The sequence below is a fragment of the Vulpes lagopus genome, chromosome 4 (assembly GCF_018345385.1).
Source record: "Vulpes lagopus strain Blue_001 chromosome 4, ASM1834538v1, whole genome shotgun sequence".
Taxonomy (NCBI): Eukaryota; Metazoa; Chordata; class Mammalia; order Carnivora; family Canidae; genus Vulpes; species Vulpes lagopus.
The window spans coordinates 42,578,838-42,603,985 of NC_054827.1; the positions used below are offsets into that span (position 1 = coordinate 42,578,838).

At 46.0% G+C, this 25,148-nt stretch overlaps 1 long non-coding RNA gene across 2 annotated transcripts in view; it reads right to left on the minus strand.

Annotated features, from left to right (window-relative positions):
* The window catches only part of LOC121489018, a 42,705-nt gene extending 17,827 nt beyond the window's left edge, over positions 1–24,878 (minus strand). Inside the window, exons 1-3 of one of the 2 annotated variants that reach the window (XR_005987239.1) lie at positions 24,645–24,878; positions 12,365–12,462; positions 11,030–11,137 (exon numbers count right to left, since the gene is read on the minus strand). This is a non-coding gene — a long non-coding RNA (uncharacterized LOC121489018). The remainder of the gene's footprint in view (positions 1–11,029; positions 11,138–12,364; positions 12,463–24,644) is intronic. The other variant, XR_005987240.1, reaches the window with a different exon arrangement.
* Positions 24,879–25,148: the final 270 nt, after the last annotated feature.

Below are 25,148 nucleotides of genomic sequence, written 5' to 3' on the forward strand. Positions count from 1 at the left end.
GGCTCAGTCGTTCAATTCTCACCTAATTTATAAAATGTCGGTAAATCCACCATTGCTTAGAGCCTGCAGGGCAAAAAAAGCAAGACATAAAATGAGTTCTCAATAAGCAACATTCAAGCGCTGTGGTCTCTGTAGTCAAACCGCCTAGGTCTGAATCCTGATATTGTTCCTTCCAGATTGTGTAACCTTGAACACACATTTAGCTTGCCTGGCCTGTTCCTCATGTGTATGTAAGTCAAAATACCAGTTGTCAACCCAAAAAATTATTGTGAAGATTAAGTGAGTTAACACATGTAAAACATGATGCTTAAAGTGCCTGGAACATAGAAAAGGATAATTGTTAGTTTTGTTATTGTTCCATTATTATTAGCATCAAGATAAGAAGTTATCACTTTAAGAATCAACGTTAAAAAAAAAAAAAAAGAATCAACGTTCAAGTTGAAAAATGCACGGCATCTCTAGAATTATAAGGGCACAAAGAGACCCGTGGGATTCGGCTGACATTTAGCTCAACGCTAATCAACAACCACAAAATCTAATCTGTCCAAAGATGGTATCAGTAGGGGATCCCTGGGTGGCGCAGTGGTTCGGCGCTTGCCTTTGGCCCAGGGCGCGATCCTGGAGACCCGGGATCGAATCCCACATCGGGCTCCCGGTGCATGGAGCCTGCTTCTCCCTCTGCCTATGTCTCTGCCTCTCTCTCCCTCTCTCTGTGACTATCATAAATAAATAAAAAATTTTTAAAAAATTTAAAAAAAAAGATGGTATCAGTAGAAGTATGTATCATCCGGATTGAAGAGGGATCATCCTGGGCTCCTCTCATTAGCTAACAGTGCATCTGAGGCAGTGCCTCTCTGTGAGGCCACAAAATTAAGGAGCATTAGCAAATGGGAGCATAATCAAAGGACGGTGATCAGGATGCTTACCACTGGCAAACAAGACAAAGTGTTGGAAAATCTACCTGTTTTTTTAATCCAAGGAAAGAGCAGAGCACTGACATATGCTCCGGGGCTGGGGCAGCATGATCTGCAGAAAAGCCAGGGAACATCCTGAGCTTTACTCACATCTCCCGCATGGCTGTGCTGTGTGACCTTGGGTAATTGAATTCATCTAGCTGATCTCAGTTTTTATCATCAATATGATGGAATGACTCTCAATTCCTTCCAGCTTTAATATTCCAGGATACTGGAGGTAACATTGGATTTGGATGCCGAATCCTCCCATTGACCACCCGTGCCTGTTTCCCCGCCAGAGCTCTGGCTGCTAAAATAGAAACAAACAACTGAGCCAAATGGGAAAGACGATAGTAGCTAGACTGACTGCAAAGTCATTGGGAGAACACGGCTTGGCACTGATATGGAAACAAGGGGTGCAACCACCTCTTTGGCCCCTGAATTGAAGCCAAGGTCATAGATCACGACTGATCTCCTGACTGAGCCACAAGCTGCCAAGTTTGAACGAGGAAGAGTCCAAGTGTGTACCAGGGCCTAAACAACAGAGCAGGGGCACTGTCACCTCCTTCCCTTAACCGGCTGCGGGAGTCTCTGGAGGGAAGACAATCTCCTTCCGTTCCTTGGAACATCATGATCTCACATTTGTCTGAGTTCCTTTTCTGGGAAAATGTGATGACGTAATGGCATTTTGACTCTTCTTTCTGAGATGGAGCACCACATCGGCCAAAGACCCTATCATTGCTTTATTAACATCTTACTGATTTCTTGTATGCAGCGGCGTCAGTGTGGTCAGATCCAGGCGTTCATCACCCAAGCTGCCTTCATGAATGCAGTGTAGCTTGAAGGGCAATTGGAAGGGAATGATAAGACCAACCCTCTTCTCTACCACAGGAAGGATGTAAGAACAGCCACACAAGTTATTAAACCTTTAAACAGAGACTCTTTTCTCTTCCACCTCCTTTATAGAAACACTTCCTAACTATTTAGAATTCTTCAGCCTAGGTAGATTTATCACAGTTCAGCAAAAGACATAAAAATCTTGGGATGGGAAGTGAAGAATTATTGATGGCCTACTACAGCAAGGTATTTGGATACAAGTTCTCCATCAACCCTTCTAGCAGTCTCAGGATGCAAACAGCATTTGCCACATTTATAAATGAGGGAGCCAAAGCTCTCCCATGGCCAGGAAATCAAAGAGCTGCTTTTGAACATGAATCTTTCTTATTCTAAAACCCACATTCTAGGTGATCACCATTCCCTGGTTCGCTAATGCATATCTCACTGCTCTCAGCAGAGACAGAAAAGAAAAGTTGTAAGTCAGGATCAAACTACCCATGTGCACTAAAATATCTCAAAATGTATGGAACACACACCGCTTTGGAAGCACACCCAGACTGTAAGGTAGCCGTGCAAGTGTGGGCCCTCACTAATGGAGTGGTGAGAGGGAGCTGATGTTCTGGTCCCCAGCACTTCACACACTGCCTGGTACCTTACCCTCCAAAAAAGAGTCAGAAAGGTCAAACTGTTAGACAGCCTTGATCTTAGCAGATGTCACAGTGAGCTTCTCACTCTGCCCACTGTTGTTTCTGGTGATGAACTAAAACAGATCTACCGGCCAGTGGGAGAATGGGATCTGGAGATCCTTTTGTCAAAATACAAGCGAGGTTCTGACTATTTTATATGGCATGATTATCCAGTAAGTTCAGAAGTCATAGTGCACTCTCACACTATGGATATGAAAAACCATCAGCCAGTGTGAACAGCATTGGAGGCACCGATGCACAGACGGTGAGGCCTGTGTCTACCCATGACCCATGCTAGAATGGAAGACATCTTCACGGTCTTCATTTGAGCTCTGTATGCATGCCCCTGCTCTGCTGTAGAAGTGGTAAGAAATTCTGGGCCCCAGGGAAAATGAAAGAGAAAGTGCCAGTGCTTTCCCTTCAAACTCTACAAATATCACTGTCATTGCCACTGCTGATCAGGATTTAGAGTCATTTCCCAGAAGGGTGAGGCTCAGCCCCACTCTTCTCTGCCTCCATTACTTCCTGGCATCCCCCCTTTCCCTTCATAATTGGAATTAAATCTCCCTTGTGCTCTGTCCACCCAGTAGCAAAAGGTTCTCAAATTGCCATGTATTAGTCTCAGCCTCCAAATAAAAGAAACCATTACTCTCTCTTTTAGTTTCTAAAATCTTTAATTCAGCAAAGTCCCTAGTTAGTGGAGGAGGAAATAAAAACTCACTGCCAAAGGTCCTCAGATATAACTGTCAGGATCTACCCTAATGTGCATCACTCGATTCCTAGACCAGTATATTCTGGCTGTGACCAAAAAATATTACTACCTATGATTCCCTGTCTCACTGTCTCTGGGTTTATGTGATCTTCTGAAGGACGTACTGAACTTACAAGGTAAAATCTCCTTGGCATCATATCTAAATTTTTAATAGCCAATCGATTACTCTTAGGTGAACAGCTTCTGGATGACAGACCATTTCACAAGATCATGGGATCCTGTGAGCATCTGCTCATTGTCACTTCTTTTGCTGTAAAGAAAATCCCTTGATAAAAACTGAACAATTTGGGATTTGATAATAAGTATAAGATGTTAGGCCCCTGAATGATGGGAGAGGCCATGTTCCCCTTCTTGTCAGCCTTTCAGAGAGCTACAATGCCAAAGCATCTGATGCCAGTGTGTCATGCAAAGCCTTCCACATGACCTTCTCCCAGGGTGTAGGTGTTTGCTGGGTGGGAGTAGCAGCGAACCAGGACCAGGCACTCTGTTTATTAGACAGGTATTCTTGCAAACTGCTCCCACCTTCAGATCCTGCCGCCACACATGCCACAAATGTCATTTCCATTGGGGGACAGAGAGCCGTTGGACAAGCCCAGGCTACATCCCATTACTGGTTCTTGAAGAGTAGGTCAGGTCACCTGGTGTCCACAGTCACCCTGGTGGCAAGCTGGAAGCCATTCCTCCAAAAAAGGATATCATTGTCTGGAGAGGGTACAGATGTCTTCCATGTGCTCGGACACTCACCGCAGGCTCTGTATAGCACTCCAAACATTTCAGATGTTTTAGGTGCCATTGGATCTGCTGTCTTAATACGAAGGCAGAGCTTCTTGCTAAAGCCAGGGCTAACTGGAGGACTTGCCCTTACTCTGGACTCTACTCAAAGCTAATAGCTTTTCCAGTTACCTGTCAAATTAATTGGCCTAGCACATTTCAATTCAACAAATATTGCCTTTTCTCTAGTGATGGAAGGAGCAGAAGATGTAATAACTCCTTGCCTGTAACTTTTGGGGTTAATCCTAGCGAGCCTCTGTAGAACATCAGAAGCTAAAGGGTCAGGTCTGTATTTTCCTAGAAGTGGTGTCCAACCGTGCAAATACGTACACACACAAACACACACATATGTATATACATGCCATGTGTCAGAAAGATAGCTGTATTTCTAGAGCTATCCACTTGATAATACAAAAAATGTGACTTCATTACATATTCCTGAATTTTTTCCATGTATTTATTTATGTAGAACCACATTCGGGTTTCTCACTCCATCCACAGCTTGGTAGTCAGTAATACATGTATTGGATTGCCCCACTCCCTGTATTTTTTAGCAAATGTCTGATAACTTGTGACCAGTACTACCAGGCAGTGAGGGTTCTTCATGTGAAGTTATTCTACTGTATTCCCAGAACACAGATGAACACTCACTTTGCACACCCAAATCTCAAACTCACGTCTGTGGTTCCAATTTGGAGTCAATGCCTACACCACTAAGAATAGACTTCTTGAATGGTCCTCATTAAAATATGGGTGGCGGGGATCCCTGGGTGGCTCAGCGGTTTGGCCCAGGGCGCGATCCTGAAGTCCCAGGATCGAGTCCCACGTCGGGCTCCCTGAATGGAGCCTGCTTCTTCCTCCTCCTGTGTCCCTGCCTCTCTCTCTCTCCCTATGTCTATCATAAATAAACAAATCTTTAAAAAAAAAATAGTAGGCACTCAATAAAGGTCAGTGGCTCATCATATTATTAAAAAAATAAAATAAAATAAAACATGGGTGGCAATCAGGTAATGAATCATCATCAATCTCATGATTTCATTTATCATAAAGACCAAAAGCCACTTTCCACATCCCCTGTTTCTGACAATAAGCCTCTCAACAAATATTAGGAACACAGTATATGTTTAAAATCACACGTTGTGCTTTCAGACCAGATGTCAAAGCCAGCAGTAGGAAAATAATACTCCCTTTCTTGTGGACCCAACAATTTAGAGAAGGAGGAGAACATGGAGTTATTAAGGAGGGTTTCATAGAGGAAGTAAGATTGGAATTGAACTTGCAGAAGGTGTAGATTTGGGGATAGATCCTCAAAAGCAACCACAAGCTTTCAAAACCCTCAATCTTTCCTCAATGCAGCACCATCTGTAGGCCAGTTAAGTGGAAGAGAAAAAAAAGCAGAAAACAACCTGAAAAAGTCATGAGATCATGCTGGTTCACTCTAGCAAGTGCATTTGGGTATTTTCATTTGAAGGAAATGTTGACTGGGCATTGGGCGCTTCACTCATTCTGTCTCTGGTGTATTACATTCCTTATCTTGTGCCAACCACACACTTTATTTCTCTGAAGCTACAGGGCTTAATGGATCCTGCCTGACCCACACATCATCCTGCATTTCTTTTATCCCAAGGTTCTTGAGCACTGTCCAAAAGATCCAAAGAACACCACCAAGTGTTGACAGGGTCAGTTCGGTCCTGTTCCCAATAATAAAATACACTCACAAGTATGCACATGCACAAATTTTAAAACCATTATAGTTACAAGTTGAAATAAGGGTGCAGTGTTTATTTTGACCAGAAAAGTCCTTCTTTCCCCATTCTATATTTGCAGATCTCAAACCCCTGCCACAGACCTCTGTCAGGATGCTTGCATGAGATCTACCAGGGCAGCATTTTTTAAACTAGAGTTTTAGGCCAAGCATGGAAAAGAATCCTTATTTAGTGGATATGAGGCGATATTCAAGAATCTGGATTTAGGCTGTGATGGTCTTTTGATGTATTACTTTAGTTAGATGACAGTCCTCAGTTCCTCAATCAAACATGAATCTAGGTGCTTTTGTAAAAGTATTTTGTAGATGTGATTAAACACTGTAATCATAATCACTGCATGGCCCATCTGCCAGTGACAGAGACCAACACTGAGCCGCTAATATGGCACCACTCCCTGGATTATCAGCCAGTTAGCTGGTGGCAGTTTGATTGTACTGGACCATTTCCATCCTGGAGAAGGCAGCATTTTGTTCTTATTAGAATAGACGCTGACTCTAGATACAGATTTGCCTTCCTTGCATGCAATGCTTCTGCCAAAACTACCATCTCTGAGCTTCCAGGATGCCTCATCCACATCATGGTATTCCACACAGCATTACTTCTGGTCAAGGAACTCACCAAACAGAAAATTAAAGTGTGGTAATGGGCCCATGCTCATCTACTGGTCTGACCATGTTCCCCACCCTCCTGAAGCAGCTGGCTTGATAGAACAATGAGATGGCCTTCTGAAGACTCAATTAGGGCACCAGCCAGATGGCAATACGTTGCAGGGTGGGGGCAAGGTTCTCCAGAAGACTATGTATGCTCTGAATCGGTGTCTAACATACGGTGTTATTTCTCCCATGGTCAGGATTCATGTGTCCTAGAATAAGACTTGAAAATGGGAGTGGCTCTGTGCATTAACAATAGTGGTCCACCAGCAGAATTTTTGCTTCCCATCCTTGGGACCTTAAGTTCTGCTCACCTAGAGGTCTTAGATCCAAATAAAAGGCTTTTCCCATCAAGGGGAAAAGAAATAATGATTCCATTGAACTAAATGCTGAAATTGCCACCCAGACACTTGGGCTCCTCATCCCTCTGAATCAATGAGCAAAGAAGAAGTCTACTGCATTGCCTGGGGTCAGTGACCCTGATTACATAGGGGAAATGTGGTAGATACTACACAATAGAAGAATAGAAGAGTATATCTGGAATATAAGATACCACTTCGCGCCTCATGTAGTACATCATGCCCTATGATTAAAGTCAATGGAAAACTACAACCAACCAGTTGGGGGGCTGCTCATAGCCCAGATGCTGAAAGTTTGGAACAAAGAACCATGACTAACTGAAGTGCTTGCTGAGGGTAAAGGCTATATGGAATGGGCAGTGGAAGAGGTAGTTGTACCAGCTACAGCCATGTAACCAGTTGTAGCCACCAGGACTATAATAGTTATAAGAACTGCTCCCTTGTTATGAGTGTGTTTGTATATGCCTTAACCAAATATTTTCTTTGTTTTCTTCTCTGTATTTTCTTATCATTTAACATAAGATATATTAATAGCAGTTAACTTTATATCCCAGTATTTATACTAAAAGATATCAAGGGAGGGACTCCTGGGTGGCTCAGCGGTTGAGTGTCTGCCTTCGGCTCAGGGCGTGATCCTGGAGTCCCGGGATTGAGTCCCATGTCAGGCTTCCCACATGGAGCCTGCTTCTCCCTCTGCCTGTGTCTCTGCTTCTCTCTCTGTGTCTCTCATGAATAAATACATAAAATCTTTAAAAAAAAAATCAAGGGAGTAAAGTGGACTTCACCCAAGGACTCTGCATCTTCTTCTAGAGAAGAGTGAGTTTTTTGGTTGTACACACAAGATAGCTATTATCATATTGGGTGAAAGTACAAGTGAATGATCATCTCTCTTTAGAGGCTAATTATGGCTTAAGGTGCCAAGTTCACCAGGGGGTGGATTGGACTGTGATGGTCTGTTAATGTCGGCTTAGCTACAGCTCTGTTATTCAGTGGAATGCTAGTCCATCTAGCTGTTCCCATGAAGGTATTTTGCTCACATTGTTTTAGCTGGTATTTAGATTACCTTCTTCTACTGTAGGAAAACATTTTTCTTTTTTCAAAATATTTTTCAAGGTGCCACCTCAAGATTCACTACCACAATAATCCTATAGCCTAGGCAATTCCTGAGTTATCATCCTTGAGTGACAGCAAAGCAAAGAGGAAGAAAAAGGACTTTCTCAGAACCATACAGACTCAGACTTAAAAACAATAAATACACCTCTAAAAATCTGTTTAGTCTGTTCATCAGTAACTTTGGCTAAACTTGAGGGAAACAGTGACTCTCTTTCCTTCATGACCCTCCTCAAGCCCAACAGTCTCACCACCGTGGGTAGTTTGCCTTGACATTAAGTAACCTCCGGAAACATTTTTGTATAATTAATAACCTTTAGCACTTACTTCTGTTGGCTACAAAACCAAATGACTGCCATTTGTAACATTTAGTCTCATCAATTCTGACATTCTCGAAGGATTTGATTTCTGTTAAGTGCCTGGTGACAAATGGCATTAGATAGAGAAAGTTTGTGTAACAAGGCAGCCAAGGCTGATATCACGTTAAAACTGACAGTTCTGAAGACAAGAGTTCGTAAAAAATAACCCACTGATCAAGAAGCAGAATTAAAGAGAAAGCAAGGGAGTGGAATGCAGGGTGGGAGATGTCTCATGAAGGATGATCGTTGATTCTAATTTGGGGACAGATATTGACACAGAAAATCAGGAGATACCACCAAGCCACTGTAAACAGACAATATTCTTATAAATATGGACGCTTGTGAAGAACAAGAAGGGCAAAGTTCAAGCTGGTGCTCTTTCCACTGAAGAGACTGAACAGTGTGACAGCTGGTCAACCTCATCACTGAGCCTAGGAAAATACAATGAGCAAGGAAATGTTCCCAGCAAGTATCCGTGCGCTTCCAGCCATGATGAACATCAGGTACCTAATTTATCTCCCCACTAAAATTCACTAGAAAACTGGACAAACATATATGAAATAACAATTTCCAGAGACTGAACATTGACAGCACAGGAATATGATTTCTGAGAGAAGGGGAAAAAATATGAGCCTGACAGTTATCCTGGGTGACAGCCTGGAGCATTTTCCAGCTCATAGCCGGGGAGGAGAACTAGAAAGAGCCCTGATGGTGGTGGTGACACTGATCTAAAAATGTGACAAATTTTCAGAGAATTATGTACATCCCCCCTCCCCGAGTGCATGTAAAAACTGGTTAAATCTACATAAAATCTTGAGTTTAGTTAAGAGTATTATTAAAACATTGCTTTTCCAGTTTTGATAACCATGCTGTAGTTCTGTAAGATGTCACCCGGGCAATAGAGTAAAGAGTACACGTGAACTCTCTCTATAAAATGTGCAACTTCTGTGTGAGTGAAAAATTATTTCCAAATATAATTTTTTTAAAAAATAGAGACTAAAGACTTTTTAGAGGAGGAAAGATTAAGAGAGTTCATTGCCACCAGACTTTTACCATAAGAAATATCAAAGGAACGTCTTCAGGTAGAGGAAATATGATGCCCAAGGGGAGTTTTTCTATACAGAAATGGATAAGGCCATTGAAATAAACAATACGTGGTTAAATATGAAATAATAGTTATACTCTTATTAAAAGTTGATTGCTGAAACCAAAAATAAAAATGAAAGTGAGTTTAGATTAGCTATTTGTTGATGCATTAATGATTACACTAAACACGTGGCTTAAAAAAAATTAGTTATCTCACAGTTGTTGAGGGTCAGGAGTTTGGGAGTGGCTTAGTGGAACGATTCTGGCTCAGGATCTCTCCCGAGGTTGTGATCAAGATGTTGGCCGGGCGGGGGGAGGGGAGGGATGCTGTCATCTGGAGGCTCTACAGGCTGGAGGATCTGCCTTCCAGGATGGTACCCTCCCACGGCTACTGTCTGTCACCTCGGGACTCAATGGATGTCGGCAGGAGGCCTCGGATCCTCTCCACATGGGCAGCTCGAGAGAGAGTCCGTCCCATATGGCAGCTGGCTTCTCCCAGAGTGAGTAACCCAAGAGAGAACACAAGGCAGGGGCGTCGATGCTTTTTATGGCCTGATCTCACAAGTCACACACTGTCTGAGATCCCCATTTCTAGAAAAAAGTCACTCAGCCCAGGCCATGCTCAAGGGAAGCGGCTTACATGTCACCCTCTGAGGGGAGGACTTCAAACAATTTGGGGATATGTTTTAGAGCTATCACATGTTAAAAGAAAATATATAATAACAGCAGCACCAGGGACAGGGGAGGAAAGGTAAGTGTGCAATGATAAGGGCCTCATCTTGTGCGTGCGGTGGTACCATATTACGTGAAGGCAGGCCGCGATAAGTTAAAACCACATGCTGCAAGCCCTAGAGACAGCACTAAATTAAAAGTATATTGCTAATAAATCGATAGCAGTGATAAAAATGGATCCATAAAAATGCTCAAGTAATCAAAGAGAAGGCAGCTAAAGGAGCAAAAGGATGAAGGAGCAGACAGGATAGGCAGCAGAGAAACAGCAAGATGGCATGCTGAAACCCAGCCACACCAGGGATTACATTACAGGTGCACGAGTAAACCCTCTAAAGAAAGCCAAATGTAATTAGCCTGGGTTTCAAAAGTAAAAGTAACACTGACACTGGCTAGAAGAAACATACTTTACACTGTAGCTATATTTAAGATATATCGTATGTATATTAAAAATAAATATCATCAGACTAATCAAAAGAGAGCTGGAAAGGCTATAAAAATGTCAGACAAAATAGATTTCAGGACAAGGAACATGTACTGGGAAGACAGAGGAAATTTCAGGATAATGGGGTTAATCCACTTTCTAAAAATCCTAAATGTGTAGACATCTAATATGAACTTACTAACAGATTTAAAACATATTATGCAAATATGGGTAGAACAACAAAAAGACAAAAATGGATATGCCCACAATTATAATCACAGCCAGAGAAAACAACCAGGAAGGGTAGAGAGGGCTTGAATTACACTGTCCCCAAGGTGACCCATGGGCACTCAGGGAACCCCCCCACCCAGTGACAGCAGACTAAGCATTAGTTCCCAAGTGCAATCAAACCTTTATGAAGAGAGACTATATTAATACACTTAAGGGCAGCAGTGTGCAAGCTACTGGCCAAATCAAGTCCAAGGCCTCTTTTCTGTAGATGAAAGTTTGCTAGAACCCAGACATACTTGTTTATGTATGATCGATGGTGGCAGAGTTGTGAAGTAGCCATGGGGGATATATAGGGACCCATAAAGCCTTACATCTGGTCTTCTACAGAAAAGGTTTACTGACCCCTGTTTAGGAAGATTAAAATCATAAAGATCACGTTATCCAATAACAGAAGTAATCTCTATATCAGTTACAGATCCCTGGAAAATTCTCAAGCACTGAAGAGTTAAATAACACATTTCTATATAACGCATAGGTCAAAAAATAAATCACACATTTGAGACGCCTGGGTGGCTCAGTGGTTAAGCATCTGCCTTTGGCTCAGAGTGTGATCCTGGAGTCCCTGGATTGAGTCCCCACATCGGCCACCCTCTGCCTATGTCTCTGCCTCTCTCTCTCCCTCTCTTTCTGTGTGTCTCTCATGAATAAATAAAATCTTAAAAAAAAAAGAAAGAAATCACACATTAAAATAGAAAATAGTTTAAAGTGAATGAAATGAAACCAACATATAAAAGTGTGTAGAATACTGATAAAAATGTTAACTTATGGCACTAAATGCTTTTATTAGAAAAGTAGAAATGATCTCGAATCACTGATTCTACATCAAGAAACTGAAAGAAGACAAAATAAATCCAAAATAAACAAAAGGAAGGAAATAATAACCATGAAAATGAACATCAAAGAAAAAAACAGGAAAAACAATAGAGAAAATCAGTGAAACCAAAAGCTAATTTTTTACAACAGAAATACGAATTTGGTAAAACTCTGGTTGGTCAGACCATTCAGGAAAAAGCAAGGCGAAAAAAAATCTGCTGAATTGTTCAGGAATAAAGGAGAAGTTCTCACTATACATCCCACATTCTTTTTGTCTCAAGATTTTTAAAAAAATTTTTTTCATTTATTTTTAATTTATTTATGAGAGAGAGAAGGAGACGCAGACTCCATGCTGAGTTGTGGATACTGAGGTCATGACCTGAGCTAAAACCAAGAGTCAGATGCTTAACTGATGGAGCCACCCAGGTGCCCCTACACCCTACATCCTTTAAAAAGGTTACAAAGGAATATTATAAAAGTTGATAAACTCAAAAACTTAGGTAAAAGAGGCTAATTTGCTGCATGGCCAACCTACCCAAGGTAAGTCAAGAAAACATGGGTGCAGAGTAAATGAAACCCTTGCACACTGTTGATGAGATCACAGAATTATACAGCATCCTACGGAAAACCACCTGGCAACTTCATATAACGTCAAACACACACTTGCTGCTGGTCCACTGACCACACTCCAGGGTGTTACCCAGGGGAAATGAAAACCCATCACTACGTAAAGACTCGTATGCCAATACTCCTCTTACCTTTGTTCGTTATGGGCAAATCTTGACAATGCTCCAGCATTCGTGAACTGATGAATGAACAAAGAGTGGGTTGCGTCATCACAAAATGGAACACTATTCTGTGAGGAAAAGGAATTAACAGTAGATACAATTTCACCATTAGAACATGCTAGATAATGTTTCAACTGTGGTGACAAAAAGAAAAGCAGGGGCTGCCAGGAACCCACCTGGTGGTCAGCAGAGGGAGCTGACTGCGTAATAAAGGACATTTCTGGAGTATAAGAATGTTCTATGTGATGATTGTGGGGCCAGTGACAGCAGCAGACATGCTTGTCAAGCTTCATCAAATCATACATGAAAGTTGATAAACTCTACCACACAATAAAAAATGACTTTTAAGAATGAGAAATTCCAGTGGACGGGGGACAGAAGCCTGGGGTGACACAGGGTGACCCCAGCACAATGTGAGTCAGTGTATCAGCCCTGAGGGGACCCTGGCCCTGGCAGGGATGTTGGGTGGGCAGAGCAAGCTGCCAGGTCACTGAGGCTTCATAGGAGCCTGGTGAACATCTTTGAAGCGTCAGATTTTAAATCCTGCTAGAAAAAGGCAACACAATCCAGTTATTGATCAACAAATAAAAATTACAAATAACGGGGCGCCTGGGTGGCTCAGCTGGTTAAGTGCCTGCCTTTGGCTCAGGTCATGATCCGGAGGTCCTGGGATCGAGCCCCACGTCAGGCTCCCTGCTCCGTGGGGAACCTACTTCTCCCTCTCCTCCCTGCTCATGCTCTCTCTCGTTCTGCCTCTCTCGCTCTCTCCAATAAAATAAATAAATCTTTTTTAAAAATTACAAATAGTACTATTTCACTGTATTATGAATATTTCTCCCTTGCAAAGACAAATTATACGGTGTCCTGTATCCGAGACAAAAGAAGCCACTTAACCACTTTCCAGTGCTGCCAAACATGCAGCATCTACTCTGAATGCAGATGCTGTTCCTAGAAAACACTGAATGGAAATTCTCAAAGGAGGAAGGGGTCCGTGCAGAATTTCCTGATTCTGGTAAGTCCCTTTCAAGGCCTTGTTATTTTCAGTTTCCTGAGAATTGCTGCTGTAAGAAAGTGCTGGCACTTCTAGGAAGCAATCTTATCCCTCATGTATGCAGAGAAAGGCAGCCTTGAGGACCCCTGTCCTGTGGTTTGAACAACACAACCCTAAATGCTGTGGTATATTCAGTGGGTCAGATGTCCAGGCGTGTGTCACCAGGTGGCCTGGTGGTCATGCGCTGTCTCGGTCTGCTCGGCTCTACAACAGAAGCCACAGGCATCTATTGGCTCGAGGTTCTGGAGGCTGGAAGGTCAAGATCAAGGTGCCTGCAAATTCAGTGTCCACTGAGAGCTGGCTTCCTGGCTTGTAAACAGTTTCCTCCCATGGAACCAGCAGGGAGAGAGAAGGAGGGAAAGACAGAGAGAGATGGTGGGGGGGAGAGGGACCAGAGCAAGGGAGACAGAGACAGAGAGAAAGAACCATTTTCTCCTCTTCCTCTGCACATGAAGGCCCCAATCCCAACACGGAGTCTCATCTAAACTAATTGTCTCTCGAAGGCCAAGTGCCATCAGGCTGGGGGAGACACATTCAGGCTGTAACAAGTGGTAAACGATGCCCTGACAAGAAGTAGGCTTGTGGGTGAGACAGGAGCAGCCCGAGGGGAGATGGGGAATCAACACCCCTGCTTTCTTGAGGCAACAGGGAGTTGTTGATAAAGATGGAAAAGGAGGGGCACCTGGGTGGCTCAGGGGTTGAGCATCTGCCTTCGGCCCAGGGCATGACCCCTGGGTCCTGGGATCAAGTCCCCCATCGGGCTCCCTGCATGGAGCCTGCTTCTCCCTCTGCCTGTGTCTCTGCCTCTCTCTCTGTCTCTCATGAACAAACAAATAAAATCTTAAAAAAAAAAAAAAAAAGATAGGAAAGGAGGAGGTAAGGCTGGCAGAGGTGTGTGGGGTGCAGCAGGGACAGGTGACAAGGGAGAGGAGGGCAGGTGCACCTACTATGAATATTCTGTCCAGATGAACGGTAGCCCCCACATATTTGGCTCATGTGATAAACACAAACGAGCAGGGTCGGGGAACAGTGGCATTAGCGCTCCCCTTCCATCCTGCAGCTCACAGGCAAGTCCTCCCAGCTCCCTGCTTCCCCGGGTTGATAGATGTGATCCCACTTTTCCTTTAGTGGTGGACCATCGACATACATGGTATCTTGGCATTCGGAGTTCGCGTTTCCAGTGTCAGCATGAATGGGTTTTACAGTTTCTAGAACAAGAATTAACCCCCAAGTCCCCATGCCGTCCACCCCACCACCACGTGAAAGGCAAATGCTCAAGCCATCATTCTCCAGACCAAGGAAGTGCTCCCAGTCACCAATTTCTAATTGAGTGATTGACCCTGAACAACCGAGGTAAAGGCTCCTGCTAAATGCGATGCAGCTGGATGCGGCTTCGCTCTGTGGAGACACCCCCAGAGGGCGGGCACGAGGCTCCGCGACAGGCACCTGGTCTTCCACGCGTCTCCAGGATGCAGCGACCTTCGCTTGGCGGGCAGGCAGAGGCGTTTGGGACTCTGGTCCAGATGCTTCCACAGGGCAAAGCCTCAGGGTGAAGGACCTGGCTTTCCAGGGCCTCTGGCTGGGCTCTCAATGCCGCCCCCTCCAGGCCCAGACCCCCACTCTGTGCTTCACGTCTCCCCAGGCAGGGCCACTGTCACCCGCACAGACCCTGGGGCTGGGCCACCAGCTCTCATGTAAACAGCATGTGTTCTGGCAATAAGTATCGAGGGCTTTCAGAACGTTTATAATTTTTCATTCCGTACTGGCATTTTCCAAGAAACCCTCCTGAGAGTCTGAGAATACTGTCGGGGGCAGGGATGCACAGAGCTGTGTAATTACTAAAAATGTTTTTTAATAATGGGAGACTTGGAGATAATTTAGAAATTCAACAGTAGGGTGCATGTTTTATAAACCGCGATTCATCAATTCTATGGACTATTATGCAGCCATGAAATGATGGGCATAATAATTTTTTGCCATGCGTCACTATTTTCATGTATTTTCTTCCCAATATCTCTTCAGGTTTCTTTCTTTTTTATTAAGTACATATAATGTTAACTGTAATCAACAGTGGTTGCCTTCTCCACTTTTCTGTGTGTTCCTGACTCCAGCTGAAAGGGAATGAGCCCTGTCAGGGGGGCCTCCTGGAGCCCCAAAATGGAACCATTGTGGTTATTACATGTGAGTTTTTCTTTCAAACCCTCCATTTAAGCTAAAGGACACACACACACACACACACACACACACACACACACATACACACGCCTGTAACACACCTGGTCCTGCATCAGTGGCCTGCTGTGGGCTTCAAGGAAGAAGGACAGGCCATGCAGTGGACCACCCCGAGTTATAGCAAAAAAGCATCTCTCCTCACCTCTCTAAGGGGAAAAGGGGACCCACTGCATTCGGAGTTTGGAGGTAGAGAGGCTGGTGAGGATCTGTCCCAGGGCTCCTGGACCCTGCTAGTGAGAACACATCCTTTGCCACAGGTGCTCGCACCTGTGCTCCCATCCCACAGCCTCACGCTCCTGAGGCTCCAGCCACACAGCAGCCTTCTCATTGTCCCCGAACCCAGGCACATCTGTCTCCCAGCAGGCCTGGTGCCGGTGCTCCCCTGGAGAAGCCCAGCCCCAGCCCTTACATGCTGGTCTTCCTTCCAAAGCCACATCCTCGGAAAGGCCTTCCCGAACTATCCTGCAAAACCCACCTGATCCCACCTCCACAGTCTGTCCCCACAATTAATTTGCCCCAGGACATTTACCAGGGTCCTTGTCTAGTTTGTACCCCAAGTTCCACGAGGGCCACTGATCAGGTATGTCCCCTAGTAGGAATGAGCTCCAGCAGCAGACCAACCCCGGAGACCATGTTCCCTCCGGTCCTCCCTTCTCTTGCCTCCTCCTCCTCCTCCTCTCAAGCCCTGGCACCTGCTGAGTGGAGAGAGGCCGTGTTACTCAGAGCAGCTCGACAGTCTTCCTGAAAGCACTCCTTTCCGACATTAGGATGATGCCAGGACACAGAAGCTGGCTAAGAACCAGGACACCAGGGATCTGGCTTCTGTTTTTGCTATTTCTCATAAAAAAATCATGTCATAATTCTGCCTCTGTTTCCACATTTGTCAAACAGAGGGGAGAAGTACCACCTATTTCATGAAGGTCAATAAATGAGAAAAGCCCTTCCAAACCCAAAGCACCTACTGTTTCCTGGGAAGGGGCGCAGGAGGCTGTCTCCGACCCCCCGCTGAAGCCCTCTCCTGTCTGGAGGACTTCCAGTCCAAGTCACAAGGGCATCTCTGGTTTCCGCTCTGCTTCCTCGGTATCGGAGGCACTGCTATTTTTACCCGAACCACTGCCGGGGCTTGGAGTCCTATCGACCCGAGCCACTGCTGGACGGCCCTCCTGGAGGGGGCCACGCTCCCGCCCTCTCTGCCTTTGGCTCATCCTCATCTTCCCCTAACAGGCACGGGCGGATCCTGGTCTCCACGGCAGGGAACCAGAGCGAGCCTAATGGATCCTAGGTCCCAGCGATGCCACTGATGAAGCGTCCCTTGGTCTCTGTCACCACACCCAGCTTGTCTGCAGGGAGTCACCAGGCTGCCCCACACCACTCATGGGTGGTTCCAAATCCAAACTGGTGGAGCATCAGGGAGGTGGGGGGCAGAGGCCTAAATGTGTCAGCCTCCCACTCACCCCTTCCCAGGGGATCCCTGCCCCGGCCCAGGGTCCTCCTAGAGGCTCTGAACACAGCCAGGACTCATGAACCAGCCACGCGGGCACTCAAATTCCCATTCTGACACTCACTACCCCAGAGACTTAGACCAAGTTACTCAGCAGGCTCGGTTTTCTCTCCTGCAAAATGGGACACATAATACAATTCACACGGTATTAGAGAATTCCAGTGCACACCAATTTTCTAGGATAATTTCTGGGACCCAAGTAGATGCTCATCAACTCCTCCCGTCCTCTGTCATGCAGGCTGTGGGTCTCTGTTGGGGACCAGCCCCACTCACACCCCACAGAGCCACGGGATGATGAACATTAACATGACAAAGCCATGGAGCATCCTGCATCAGGATATGAGCACAACCCAAGACTCCAAGAGATATGACCAATCTCTTTCAGGCCAATGTGAAATCCAAGGATTAGGTAAAATGGCTGTGTCGGACTCCCAAGTAACGATGTTCCCTCCAAACAACCCTCCCTCACCTCCCCCTGCATCCCTCCTGCCCACATCATTCTTGCCTCACCTTCCTTGTCAAAGTCACCTCCGCTCTAAGGCTTAACAGTTCAGAGTCAACTCCGACGCTTCCGACTTCACACCGTTTGGTGACCCAGCCCCCACCAACCTTCACTCCTCCCTTCCCATCCTCATCCTCAGTGTTACTAGGACACCGTGAAAACCTTCGAGGACTGGAGACAGACAGGAGGGGAAAAGCCAGGGAAGGCGATGACCCAGAGTGTAAAGGCTGCAATGCGATCACTCTCATGCTTTCCAATATTCTTCATGAACTCTATTCTCACCCTCTAAATGCTAGGATGTGCAGGGGAGCCTCAGTCTGAAATGCAAATAGGGGCTCCCCGTCCTGCGTGGAGTTAGTGCCACAATCATTTGAATCTTGGAATTCACTCAAGCTCTCCATCTTAAAAAGGCAAAGCATTAACACAAGAAAAGGTTAAGATTTCTCTTTTCTAAATTGTATACGTAGAATTGCAGGTGCCCAAATTGTACCATGATGCCTTTTTAAATCAGAAACGTGAAGATCACTTCCCTTCCGGTTACTCTTTCCTTAAGAAGAGGCTCCTGCACAAGCAGGTGGAGGACTTTCTCTGCTCCTGCTCTGTTCCTGAAAGGAGAGTAAAGGGCATTCTCCAAGAGGGAAACAGACCCTTTGGAAGACTGCCTTCCCAGCAGACCATGCGTTCGGGCAACAGAGGAGTGACCTGACCTGCTCCTTCCTGGCACTGTCATCCCTCACACACCCGCCCCTGCTCCGGGTTTCACCAGGACACCCCACGCCCCCAGTACTCGCGTGTGCCTCTTCTCCAGCTGTGGAGGGTGAAGGACATTACATTGAAGACACATACGGCCTCTCACACCCACTTCTACTCATCCTCCCAGAGGATGCTGATACAGCTGGGAGACTGGCAGCAGAGGATGGGGTTACCATTTCCAGATCCAAGGGGCCAAGAAGAAAGTGCATCCTAGTAAAGCTGGGGTCCCCCCAACAGAGCTGAGCCTGTGGAGGGAAGAGCCATTACCAGATCCAGGAGCTAGAGGCTGGGGGAACAGCAGATCAAACCCCCACTCCTCTCTGTCCCAGCCGTGCCTGTGTCTGAACCAACGGGCACAGCTTCAGCGCAAACAAGCACACAACCACCTTTGGTGCATCCAGAGAAGACCAAGAGGGTGAAGAATGGGTGAGTGTGGCAGCAATGAAGGATCATCACCAATATGTCTATTTTTGAGAAAGAACGATGGATAGGAGAGCCTGCTAATTGGCCTTCTGTTCTGTCTCTCTAATTGTCACACTTATCAAAAACCTAAATTCAGACTAAAGGAAAAAGCCAAATGCACCCACGTTTGCCTAATGAGAGGAAATGCCTGTACCGAGAAAACAGAGTCAAGCATTGACTTTTTCAATGGAAACTACAAGGCAGCCTGCAAGGTAGAGATAGAGATAGAGATAGAGATGAGATAGAGATAGAGATAGAGAGAGATAGAGAGAGAGAGAGAGAGAGAGAATGGGAGGAAGAGAAACAGTGCGATGACCAAGTACATCATAACCACAATCTTCTCCTGTCTGACCCTCTGAGCTGTGATTTGTTTAGCAAAGCCCTGAGTTAGCACCAGATCCGTATTTTAACAGCTTCCTATGAAGAAAACCTAAGGTCTATTTGCTGAAAGCTATTTCAATGAAGCAGTTTAGTTTTTCCTTTTCCTTTTTTTTTTAAAGATCTTATTTATTTATTCATGAGTGACACAGAGAGATAGATTGAGACACAGGCAGAGGGAGTAGCAGGTTCCATGCAGGGAGCCCAATGTAGGACTCGATCCTAGGACCCTGGGATCACACCCTGAGCCGAAGGCAGACGCTCAAGCACTGAGGCCCCCCAGGGTGCCCCAGTTTCGTTTCTTCAATCAACAGTTAAATAAATGGAGAGAAAAAAAATAAAAAATAAAATAAAATAAATGGAGAGATTGTGCTGGCTGTAGTCCCAGGAGGCTTAAAGTCAACCACTGCCCCAGAAAGGAACTCCACGGTCCCACACATCCATGTTCCCAGTCCTCGGGAAATGAGCTTTGTCTCAATGGCAAATCTCCATCCATCTCCAGCCACAGGACATCACACGCTTCTGGCCATGTTTACAGTCCACCTCCCCCCAGAGTGTGAGCCCCACCACTTGGGGCTCCAAGTGGGCCGACGTGCTTGTCTCCTCCTCTCCCTGCTGTATTCCCTCACCTAGACCACTGCCAGCACATACACAGCAGGGGTTCAGAAATCATTAACTCAGTGAACGAAGAAATGAATGCAAGATTGGTGAGACTTCCAGGTCTAAACAAGACACCATTTCTACAGAATCCATGTCCCAGACCCCCCAGGGCTGACATTAACCCGAGAATCCCATCTTTGGGTCAACATTACCATTACCGGTGGCTGTTCTCCTCTGCACACAGGTTCAACCTTAGCTTTTCGTCAGACCCAAGAAGCACCCGAAGAAGGAACAGGATCAGGAAGTACTAGCTTTCTCTGGGTGGGACCTCCTACCGCTGCTGGAGGTGGCAAAAACCTCTGTACATGCCCCAAGGTAAATTTCATAAAGTCAACAACGCTGTGAGCACCTTATGATACGAGACCCTTCCTCAATGATTATTGCGCATCCACTCCTGCAAAGCTCTGTGGCCCCCAGTGGACTGGCCATTGGCCTGGCCAGAGAGAATGGGTCGGAAAGTGATTCTAACACCACAGAATCGTGAAACCATAATGAGGATGGTAACTGGTGTGCGAACAGGTTTCCAGAAGTTCTCTTCTAATCTCCAGCCATGCACACGAGCATAGGAGATCCAGGTTTTTACCCTCTTCCTTCTGATTCATCTGATGTATCTCACATCAGCATCCACAGGACAATAAGGAAACACACCAATATGTTCCTCTGCAGATGTAATTATGTAAGCTTACAAATAACTCCTAGCTAATGCAAAACTTGTTTTCAAAATGTCTTTTTTTTCTCCCTCTCTTTTTCTGCCCAAAGCAGGCCTACAAATAAATACTGAGTGTGCCAGGAAGTTGCTCAATTATTCATGCACTAAACTTTTTAAGTGTAGCTGGGAAAGACAATCTCCTTGAATTTACCTACTTGCCCGAAAGCAATGAGTTATTCATTGGCAGAGGGGTTTCTCCGAATTCATCTTGTTTACCTGTCAGTAGTGTGTCTCCAAGTGAAGTACCACAAAATGCATTTTCAACCACTTAATTTCACCCCAGTTAGTGTCTGTCTTTCTCAAGCCCAAATTAAAGGAGTCTACCCCATTCAGCTGTTGAAGCTGGGGTCAGATATACACATTATCAGCATCTACAAGCAGACACCCCTGTCACTCTCCCCACAAGCCACAAGATGCGAGGTACGATGAAGAAAGGGCAGTGCAGTCAACATGAAAGATCCTATTTCTTGCCAAGTACCATCACGTGTCAGCTCCGTGACCTTAGCTGTCGTTCAACCCCCTCTGGGGCTCCATTTTCTCTCATTTTACAACTAACGCCTTAGAAAAGTAATACACACTCTGCCTGCCTCACAAGACTGAGCTTACATATATTTAAATGTTACATGTGTTTAAGAGATGACTTTATGGAAGTATGTGCCTATGAAAATACCTACTTTCCCTAAAGTAGGTGTTTGCATGCATCTCCCAGAGAGCAAAACAAAAACATCCCTGGCTAAGGCAGGTTTCATGGGCTCCAGTCTTATTCCCCGCTGCGGAGCCTATGGGTCACTCCTCTTAATGACTAATTTCACAGACGTTTATGTGGATGTTCTATGTGGCCAACGCAGGGAAGGATACCAGGAATAGAACTATTTCCTGCCCTTGTGAATGGAGAGAATATCCTAAGAACTAGAAAAGTAGGAAGAGAAGCTGGTTAAATGGCAGGTTAATAAGCTATTCCAATATTTCAGACAGAAGAAAGAAGAAAGCAGAAAGAAGAAGAAGAAGAAAGAAGAAGAAGAAGAAATAATGACGTCTCTAAGGCAGTGGGGCAGACAACAGGCTGGAAGGTACAGTGGAGTTGAGAAGGGCCAGTGGCGTCTGGCGATGTTTGGGGCATGGATGGGACGGTCAGATCAATGGCGGCCAGTGGTGGGACCTAAAGAATGGAGCAGACTGAGATGAATGGAAGGTACAAAGCTAAGATTTTGTTGAAAGTGGAGAGGGTACCATGGCGTGCATAGCCAGAGGACACAACTCTGCAGACCCAAGAAAGCCAGGAGCTGGTAGAGGAGTTGGAACAAGAACCCCACCCAGATGGACAAAACATATTAAGAATCTTACCAACTAGAATCCCGGTCACCTGAGGGCTGTCAGGGAGCATTGGGGAGGCTCAACGTGACACCAGCCATGCCTTCCTGCAGAGGGGCTGGCAGGCGAGTCCCCTGACAAAGCATGAAGGCAGCTGTCTCGGGCACGGATTCAGCTGCAGGTTTGCCAGTCACTTTGCATTCAGCCTTGAGCTCATCGGGCAAATCTCTATGAGCTGTCCCACTTCCTTTACCCTGGGAGGCTTAAAATCATAATAGGGGCACCAGGGTGGCCCAGTCAGTTGAGCACTAGATTCTTGATTTCAGCTCAGGTCATGGTCTCAGGGTCGTGAGATCGAGCCTGCATTGAGCTCTGCACCTGATTCTCTCTCTCTCCTCCCACCCACCTCCAAGAGCACTGTGTATAAATGAATGAATGAATGAACGAATGAATGAATGAATGAATGAAGACACTTGTATTTCTCTCTTATGGCCAAAAATATGCATCTATACCTGGGGCCCAGCATTCAGAGGAACTGGATCTCACATCTGTGAGCAATGTTTCATACCCGGGGAGCTGAGGGCCCAAATGAAGAAGTGCCTGGTCAAGGGCACACGGCGAAGGTGGCAGGGCTGGTCTGAAAACCTGGGCTCTGTGCCTCCAAATATAGCATCCTAGCAAGGGTTGGATGCCTTGTTAACGTATTTGTTGGACAACTATTCAGACGCGCTGGATGCTTAAGAGAATGACAAAGAGGCAGTAGCCCTGCCTTCACGGAACTCGCTCCACCAAACCACTCAGTGTCAGATGTTTTCTGGTAAACACCTAAACACTGGCTTCTCCGGGGAGGCTGTGTTCTCCATCTGCCTGACGGGGTCACCATAGGATATCAGAACTCATCAGTGTTAGAAGCAGCCCATTTCATGACATCAGAATGCACAAAGAAAGCCTTGATTTCTTCTGTCCTCAGGTTTCCCACACATCACACAAGGACTTACCGTGTGTCCCGGCTCCCTTGTCCCTTCTTTCCTCTATTATCTGTAATAATCTGGAATCCGAGCCTTGGCTGGCTCTTCACAGATGGGACTTTGAGTCTGAGAAGAGGCAACCTGGCCTCCTTGGTGGCCAATTCTAGGCTCTACAGAGGGGCAAGCCCGGCACCGCCACCCTCTCGGCATCCACCCAGAGAGGGAAAGACGTTCCCCTCAGTTTTTGGCAAATAAAGGGGGAGAGGGGAAGAATGGGGTGTGTGCACACCTGGGATGTTTGCAGAGTTAGGCTGTTGGCCCGGCACCCTGTTGATCGTCACCTGCTCATGGTGCTGCTGTGGTGCCCATCCCCCAGGTGGCATCTCCTTCCCCAGGATAGAACCCGTCTCTCCGGGAGGACGTGGCACCAGCCACTCCTGGCTTGCTACTGAAGCCATAATGCCGTGGTTCACACCAGAACTCTATCACATAAGTATTTATATATACGTATTAGTACAAAGAGGAAGTAAATTAAATCAACTTCCATCCTTCCTGGCAACTCTCAAAGGTTGTTAAAGGTAATCGAGCTTCTAAGACCCAACAACGCTTCTCACATCCCTTTTTACCGCCTCCAAAATCTTCCTTCATCCTGTCCTCTTGATACTGTGTCTTCGTTCCACGCATGTTCGAAAATGGACAAATGACCTTGCCTCCCACTCTACTCATTCTGGCTCCTTCCAGTCTTTACTACTGCTGTCCTTTCTGCCCCTCAGTTCTTCGTTTTGGACACAGCCCCATTTCCTGGGTCCAGTCCATCCACCTGTCTCCTCCTTCACTTCCGCTCACAAATGCCTGACGCACCTGCTGGCCTGGCAGACACCGGCGGTGCAGGGAAGGGCATGAGCCCCCCTGAAGCGTCAGGACTATTGGGTGGGCCAGCAAGAGGCAAAACTGGGAATGTGCTCCCACCGGAAGGCTCCATCGAAGCCGCCCCCGCTCCAGCGTGCTGTGTGCCCTCTCTGGTGCCTGTCCTGGCCTCCTGCATGTCTGTGGTCACCAGAATATACAGGAAATGATCTCTAAAACTCATGAATGAGACTTGAAATCCTTTCACAAGGGTGGATACTTACTGGCCGAAAGGAAGACAGAGAGGTCTCTGGAAGCCATTAGCTTCTGGCTCTGGACAGATTATCAGATAAGCTAACAAATGTTCCCCCAGGAGGGTTAGTGAAGATCCAGCAATACCTGTTCTCAGTTTGACTCTTTATCATAGGGAGTCCAGTGGAGTAATGGACACAATGAGAGTAAGGATGCCTCCTCCTCTTTGGTAGAATCCCCACAGATTCCCTGACCTGTAAAGTGAGGAATATCAGAGTAGGGAAAGCCAGCAGAAGGCTCTGGGAACTGCCTTTCCTTAACCAAAATCGTAAACCAAAAGCAATACCACGTGCCTTAAACATCAGTGGTACCAGAGCCTGCCAGGGAAAGAGAACTACGCATCCCCCCCTGCTTTTCCTGTTTGAATGGTGAGAAACCAGACGAGTCATATGAAGGGACATGGCCACTGCAGCCTTAATCGGGGGGCGATGTCCACCCTCTTCACCGAGGCAAGGCAAGAGTGCCGCATCACCCAGGATGTCGACCTGGCATGTAACTCCCTCCATTTCTACCAGAAACAAGGGCCTCACATGGATCGAGCATCAGCACACCACAATGCTCTTACCTCGTGGCTGGGCCAGCTCTCCTGCTTTTTCATAAGATAAACCAGAAGGAACTTGACTGTCTTGACAACTCATCAAGTATCATGCTACTTGATGGCACTGTACTCACTGGATCTGACGAGAGGAAGCAGCGAGGATGAGAGAAGGTGGGTGATACACCGCACAACGGTTTGAAGATCTACTCACTGACAAAGTTTCTAGAGGCAGTAGCTGAGAATGTCAGAACAGCCCCTGAAGTGAGAGAGACGGTGTTTCCCTTTGTAGCACCTGTTTCAAAGACATAGACACAACCCTCCATGGACTTTGTACATTTTGGAGGCTGCAAATAGGATCTGAGGGCATGCTCCTAAATACAATTATTGAGCAACCTTGAAGATGGCTGGTTTCAGGGCAGAGGGTAAAGAGCAAGAAGGCCTACCACCCAGACCTCTCTGTGTGTGTCAGGTCCAGGCAGTCGTTCTAGCTGTCTTGTCCCTTAGGGCTGGGTGTCAACATATGCAGGGATG